Raw genomic sequence first — 7,558 nt, 5'->3', positions numbered from 1 at the left:
ACTGGGTACTTAGCAACATCTTTTACTTTTCTTCTGTCATGGAAAACCATTGTGTAAGTGCAGAGTGTTTAAAGAGTTTAAAGAGTTTAAAGTTTGCCCTAATTCATCCAATACTTCACATTCTCACAGCTACCCAACACCTCTTTAGAGTAGCTGAGTATGATAATAAGAAAATGAATGACCTATGGAGTATAGCGATCTGGGAAAGGAGATAATCCTAGATTTTTTTGTTCACATTTCTGAGCCACCATCCAACAGTTCAATCTGTGTTAATGAAGTGCCCAAAATGTCCACCAGGAGGCTCACATGAGCCACATTTATTTCCACCTACAGATCATTCAAGGGCATCATAGCACTCTACCCCACAGATATAATTGTGTCACCATTACTTCCAGGTGTGTGTTATGTTATGCCATGTTTTGTCAGGGTTTGGGTAATGCTATAACCCTCTGTCCTCTACTGTACCTTTCCCCCCATACAGGTGTGGGTGAACTCAGTCACAGAGATCTGCGTAGATGACCTGAGTGTTGAGGACAGTGACTCTCCTCCTGAGGACCTAGAGTTCATCGTAACCCCGCCTAGCAACATACACCGGGCACTGAAGAGCTCCCCCTCCAGGCACATCCTGAACTTCACCCAGACACACAACCTTTGGGGACAGCCGGTGTTTGTGCACAGTGGTGAGAATGCTACAGTAGATAAATATCATTAAGGGTGTAGCTTTGCCCTGAGACATGGCTGTAGATTCTACAGTCCTGTTCAAGGCAAGGGGTCGCTGCACCTCTGCCCTTATGGCAGCTGAGGTTGGGTGTGCTGAATAGGACACTAAAAAGAAAGACTGCATGTGCAAGGGATTATTTACAGTGGCTTGTGAAAGTATTCACCCCCCTTGGCATGTTTCATATTTTGTTGCCTTAGAACCTGGAATTAACCGGGGGGGTGGGGGGGGGGGTGGGGGGGGGGGGGGGGGGGGGGCATGCCTACCACTTTGAAGATGCTACAACAAAAAAAATTAACTTGAGCGTGCATAACTATTCACTCCCCCCAAAGTCAATACTTTGTAGAGCCACCTTTTGCAGCAATTATAGCTACAAGTCTCTTTGGGGTATGTCTCTATAAGCCCATTCTTCAAGGCAAAACTGCTCTAGCTCCTTCAAGTTGGCTGGGTTCCGCTGGGGTACAGCAATCTTTAAGTCATACCACAGATTCTCAATTGGATTGAGGTCTGGGCTTTGACTAGGCCATTCCAAGACATTTAAATGTTTCCCCTTAAACCACTCATGTGTTGCTTCAGCAGTATGCTTAGGGTCATTGTCTTGCTGGAAGATGACCGTCCCAGTCTCAAATCTCTGGGAGAATTTCCCTGTATTTAGCGCCATCCATCATTCCTTCATTTCTGACCAGTTTCCCAGTTCCTGCCGATGAAGTTCTCGGGGTGAAGAGAGGTATTGGCTTTGCGCCAGACATAGCATTTTCCTTGATGGCCTAAAAGCTCAATTTGAATCTCATCTGACCAGAGTACCTTCTTCCATATGTTTGGGGAGTCGCCCACATGCCTTTTGGCAAACACCAAATGTGCTTGCTTATTTTTTTCTTTAAGCAATGGCTTTTTTTCTGGCCATTCTTCCATAAAGCCCAGCTCTGTGGAGTGTACGGCTTAAAGTGGTCCTATGGACAGATACTCCAGTCTCCGATGTGGAGCTTTGCAGCTCCTTCAGGCAACAAAAAGACAAAAGATAACCCTATCTGATTAATTCCCTCCTTGCCTGGTCCATGAGATTTGGTGGGTGGCCCTCTCTGGGCAGGTTTGTTGTGGTGACATATTCTTTCCATTTTTTAATAATGGATTTAACGGTGCTCCGTAGGATGTTCAAAGTTTAGGATATTTTTTTATAACCCAACCCTGATCTGTACTCCTCCACAACTTTGTCCCTGACCTGTTTGGAGAGCTCCTTGGTCTTTATGGTGTCGTTTGCTTGGTGGTGCCCCTTGCTTAGTGGTGTTGCAGACTCTGGGGCCTTTCAGAACATGTGTAAATGTACTGAGAACATGTGACAGATCATGTGACACTTAGATTGCTCGACAGCTGGGCTTTATTTAACTAATTATGTGACTACTGAACTTAGGGGGTGAATACATATGCATGCACCACTTTTCAGTTTTTTTTATTTTTGATAATTTTTTTAAACAAGTTATTTTTTTCATTTCATTTACCTGATTTTGTCTATTTTGTGTATGTCCATTACATGAAACGCAAAGAAAAATCTATTCAAATGACATACATAATACAACAAAATAGGAAAAACGCCAAGGGGGATGAATACTTTGCAAGGCACTGTATGTTTGATAGTGAAATATATCACACCTGAGAAGAATGGTTTGGGATTGTTTCACCATAAATTAATAAAGATTGATTATTAATGCAGGTCCCCTGTCAGGAGGATTCCACTTCCAGGTCAATGATGGGGTGAACTTTACCCGCGTCAGATCTTCAGTGGTTCTCAGCCTGGAGAGTAACCACGCCCTCACGGTGTTCCCAGGTAACACAACATGAAATGGATATATAGACCTTGAACCAGACACTTAAGGTATTCCCAGGTAACATAATAGGAAATAGAACTAAAGCCTCATTCTCTAGCCTGGTCCCACATCTGTTTGTGCTGTCTTGTCAACTCACGTGACAGTGACCATAGGTGTTGGCAAGACAGCACGTACAGATCTGGGACCAGGTTAGTAAAGCCTTAGTCTTTCTGCTGCATAATAGAGTCATTCTCAGCCTGTACTGAGTCAAATGATCATGGTGCGAGCGGAAGGGGGCATAGTCCGACATTATACAGTAAAGCAGTCCAATCAGCCTTGAAACCATTCTAATAGTGATACAGTATGTGATGCTTCCTGTTATCTATGCATACTTCAACAACAAAGCTTATCACATGATATTCTCAGTTTGTCTGCCTCCTGTTTATGTTTTCAATAGTGCAATCTTCCTAGATATCCTGCCTAGCAGATGAGGCTTGTGGGAGGAGCTATACAGTGAGGGAAAAAAGTATTTGATCCCTTGCTGATTTTGTACGTTTGCCCACTGACAAAGAAATGGTCAGTCTATAATTTTAATGGTAGGTCTATTTGAACAGTGAGGGACGGAATAACAACAACAAAAATCCAGAAAAACGCATGTCAAAAATGTTATAAATTGATTTGCATTTTAGTGAGGAAAATAAGTATTTGACCACTCTGCAAAACATGACTTATTACTTGGTGGCAAAACCCTTGCTGGCAATCACAGAGGTCAGACGTTTCTTGCAGTTGGCCACCAGGTTTGCACACATCTCAGGAGGGATTTTGTCCCACTCCTCTTTGCAGATCTTCTCCAAGTCATTAAGATTTCGAGGCTGACGTTTGGCAACTCAAACCTTCAGCTCCCTCCACAGATTTTCTATGAGATTAAGGTCTGCAGACTGGCTAGGCCACTCCAGGACCTTAATGTGCTTCTTCTTGAGCCACTCCTTTGTTGCCTTGGCCGTGTGTTTAGGGTCATTGTCATGCTGGAATACCCATCCACGACCCATTTTCAATGCCCTGGCTGAGGGAAGGAGGTTCTCACCCAAGATTTGACTGTACATGGCCATGTCCATCGTCCCTTTGATGCGGTGAAGTTGTCCTATCCCCTTTGCAGAAAAACACCCCCAAAGCATAATGTTTCCACCTCCGTGTTTGACGGTGGGGATGGTGTTCTTGGGGTCATAGGCAGAATTCCTCCTCCAAAACACGGCGAATTGAGTTGATGCCAAAGAGCTCCATTTTGGTCTCATCTGACCACAACACTTTCACCCAGTTGTCCTCTGAATCATTCAGATGTTCATTGGCAAACTTCAGACGGGCATGTATAAGTGCTTTCTTAGGCAGGGGGACCTTGCGGGCGCTGCAGGATTTCAGTCCTTCACGCCGTAGTGTGTTACCAATTGTTTTCTTGGTGACTATGGTCCCAGCTGCCTTGAGATCATTGACATGATCCTCCCGTGTAGTTCTGGGCTGATTCCTCACCGTTCTCATGATCATTGCAACTCCACAAGGTGAGATCTTGCATGGAGCCCCAGGCCGAGGGAGATTGACAGTTCTTTTGTGTTTCTTCCATTTGCGAATAATCGCACCAACTGTTGTCACCTTCTCACCAAGCTGCTTGGCGATGGTCTTGTAGCCCATTCCAGCCTTGTGTAGGTCTACAATCTTGTCCCTGACATCCTTGGAGAGCTCTTTGGTCTTGGCCATGGTGGAGAGTTTGGAATCTGATTGATTGATTGCTTCTGTGGACAGGTGTCTTTTATACAGGTAACAAGACGAGATTAGCAGCACTCCCTTTAAGAGTGTGCTCCTAATCTCAGCTCGTTACCTGTATGTAAAGACACCTGGGAGCCAGAAATCTTTCTGATTGAGAGGGGGTCAAATACTTATTTCCCTCATTAAAATGCAAATCAATTTCTAACATTTTTGACATGCGTTTTTCAGGATTTTGTTGTTGTTATTCTGTCTCTCACTGTTCAAATAAACCTACCATTAAAATGATTGACTGGTCATTTCTTTGTCATTGGGCAAACGTACTTAATCAGCAGGGGATCAAATACTTTTTTCCCTCACTGTAGGTGGACGGGCTCATTGTATGGAATGGGATAAATGGAACGGTATCAAACATATGTAAACCACGTTTGACACCTTTCCATTTATTCAATTGCAGCCATTACAATGAGCCTGTCCTCTTACAGCTCCTCCCACCAGCTTCCACTGCTGCCCAGATAGCTGCACCTGAAAAAAATAATAACATGAAATTGCTACTTGGACTGCCTGTCTGTGTTCTAATGTTATTCTAGTAACGTTACAACAGACAAAGAATTTTGGTCATGTAATTTATAGTTATAGCAGAAGTTGGTACAACATGCCTTTGACCAGACAGAGACGCACATGCTCAGAAGGTACACCTATCAGGAAGAGGCATCCAGAGAATCCGTTCAAGGAACCACTCCATAGATGTCATCCTTACTTTACACAATACTGTTTTTTTCTATGCAGGCTCAGTGAAGATCAACTCTCAGAATGAACTTCTGGTGGTTACCAATAACAACGGTGAGAAAGGAGGTGACCACTCGATTCTTTACAGTGTTACCAGTCCTCCAAAGCTGGGGAGCCTGGTCAGAAAACAGACAGGCAACTCTACCGCAGAGATCTCCTCCTTCACACAATAGTGGAGTTAAAGGGGCAGTGGTGTCTAAATGTGATTTTTCTGTGTTTTACACCTACTCATTCAAGGGTTTTTCTTGATTTGTACTATTTTCTACATTGTAGAATAATAGTGAAAACATCAAAATTATTAAATAATACATATGGATTCATGTAGTAGCCAAAAAATTGTTAGCATTCTCTCAACCATCTTCACCTGGAATGCTTCTCCAACAGTCTTGAAGGAGTTCCCACATATACTGAGCACTTGTTGGCTGCTTTTCCTTCACTTCCTTCACTTTTCCTGCAGTCCAACTCATCCCAAACCATCTCAGTTGGGTTGAGGTCGGGTGATTGTGGAGGCCAGGTCATCTGATGCCTCACTCCATCACTCTCCTTCTTGGTCAAGTAGCCCTTACACAGCCTGGAGGTGTGTTGGGTCATTGTCCTGTTGAAAAACAAATTATAGTTCCATTAAGAGCAAACCAGATGGGATGGTGTATCGCTGCAGAATGCTGTGGTAGCCATGCGGGTTAAGTGTGCCTTGAATTCTAAATAAATCACAGACAGTGTCACCAGCAAAACACCCCCACACCATCACACCTCCTCCATGCTTCACGGTGGGAACCACACATGCGGAGATCATCCGTTCACTAACACTGCATCTCACAAAGACATGGTGGTTGGAACCAAAAATAAATGTTGGACTCATCAGACCAAAGGACTGAGTTCCACCGCTCTAATGTCCATTGCTTGTGTTTCTTGGCCCAAGCAAGTCTCTTCTTATAATTGGTGTCCTTTAGTAGTGGTTTCTTTGAAGCAATTCGACCATTAATTACATAATTCATGCTGACTCCTCTGAACAGTTGATGTTGAGATGTGTCTGTTACTTGAACTCTGTGAAGCATCTATTTGGGCTGCAATATAAGGTGCAGTTAACTCGAATGAACTTGTCCCCTGCAGCAGAGGCAACTCAGGGTCTTTCTTTCCTGTGCCGGTCCTCATGAGCGACAGATTCATGACAGCGCTTGATGGTTTTTGCGACTGCACTTGAAGAAACTTTCAAAGATCTTGAAATGTTCCGTATTGACTCATCTTCATGTCTTAAAGTATTAATGGACTGTCATTTCTCTTTGTTTATTTGAGCTGTTCTTGCCATAATAAGGTGGCTACTTTGAAATATATTTTGATTTGTTTAACACTTGTTTGGTTACTACATGATTTCAAATGTGTTATTTCATAGTTTTGATGTCTTCACTATTATTCTACAATGTACAAAATAGTAAAAAAGAAAGAAAAACCCTTAAATGAGTAGGTGTGTCCAAACTTTTGACTGGTACTGTATTTCCACACAATGTGGTTGGAATAATACTGTGAAATTGTGGAAATTATGGTAATACTCTTTTAAGTGTAAGAACATTTATTGAAATTTCAGCTTGTTTTCCATGGGTGGAGTTTTGGCCTGGCTGGTGACATCAGGCCGCTCGCTATAAGTTAATAGACCGATAACAAAGAGTTTCAAACCTCTCTGCCAATAACATCAAGTTTTCAGGTTACATATCCCTCCCATTAATTAGCCTCTTTTCTTTTTTGAATTTTAAACCCTTTTCACCCCAATTTCGTGGTATCCAATTGTTAGTAGTTACTATCTTGTCTCATCGCTACAACTCCCGTACGGGCTCGGGAGAGACGCAGGTCGAAACACAACCCAACCAAGCCGCACTGCTTCTAAACACAGCGCGCAGCCAACCCGGAAGCCAGCCGCACCAATGTGTCGGAGGAAACACCATGCACCTGGTGACCTGGTTAGCGCGCACTACGCCCGGCACGCCACTGGAGTTGCTAGTGCGCGGACAAGGATATCCCTACCGGCCAAACCTTCCCTAACCCTAGGCCAATTGTGCCATGGGCCTCTCGGTCGCAGCCGGCTGCGACAGAACCTGGGTTCAAACCCAGAGTCTCTGGTGGCACAGCTAGCCTTAGACCACTGCGCCACCCGGGAGCCATTAGCCTCTTCTAATTAGGCCCCTCACTCAGACCACTTCTATACAATCCTTCCAACATTATTGCTTGAGAAATGTATTTTTGCTAAGATGCTATATGTTTAATTTCAACCATTTTAATAAAAAAAAAAATAAGACTAAGATACTTAACTGTTACCCAAAATTATTTAATATTGAGATAAAGAAAGCTGCATTGGACCTTTAAGAGAGAGAGAAACCACTGTATTTATGCCTGGAATGGGTGTTTTCTTTATAATATTTAGTCATGTTGATTACAGTGACTATAATAGCCACTTGGGTGCTTCTACAGGTAATATGTACATGATGCATTTATAGTGTACTTG

The sequence above is a fragment of the Oncorhynchus mykiss genome, chromosome 5 (assembly GCF_013265735.2).
Source record: "Oncorhynchus mykiss isolate Arlee chromosome 5, USDA_OmykA_1.1, whole genome shotgun sequence".
Taxonomy (NCBI): domain Eukaryota; kingdom Metazoa; phylum Chordata; class Actinopteri; order Salmoniformes; family Salmonidae; genus Oncorhynchus; species Oncorhynchus mykiss.
This window is presented reverse-complemented; position numbering follows the sequence as displayed.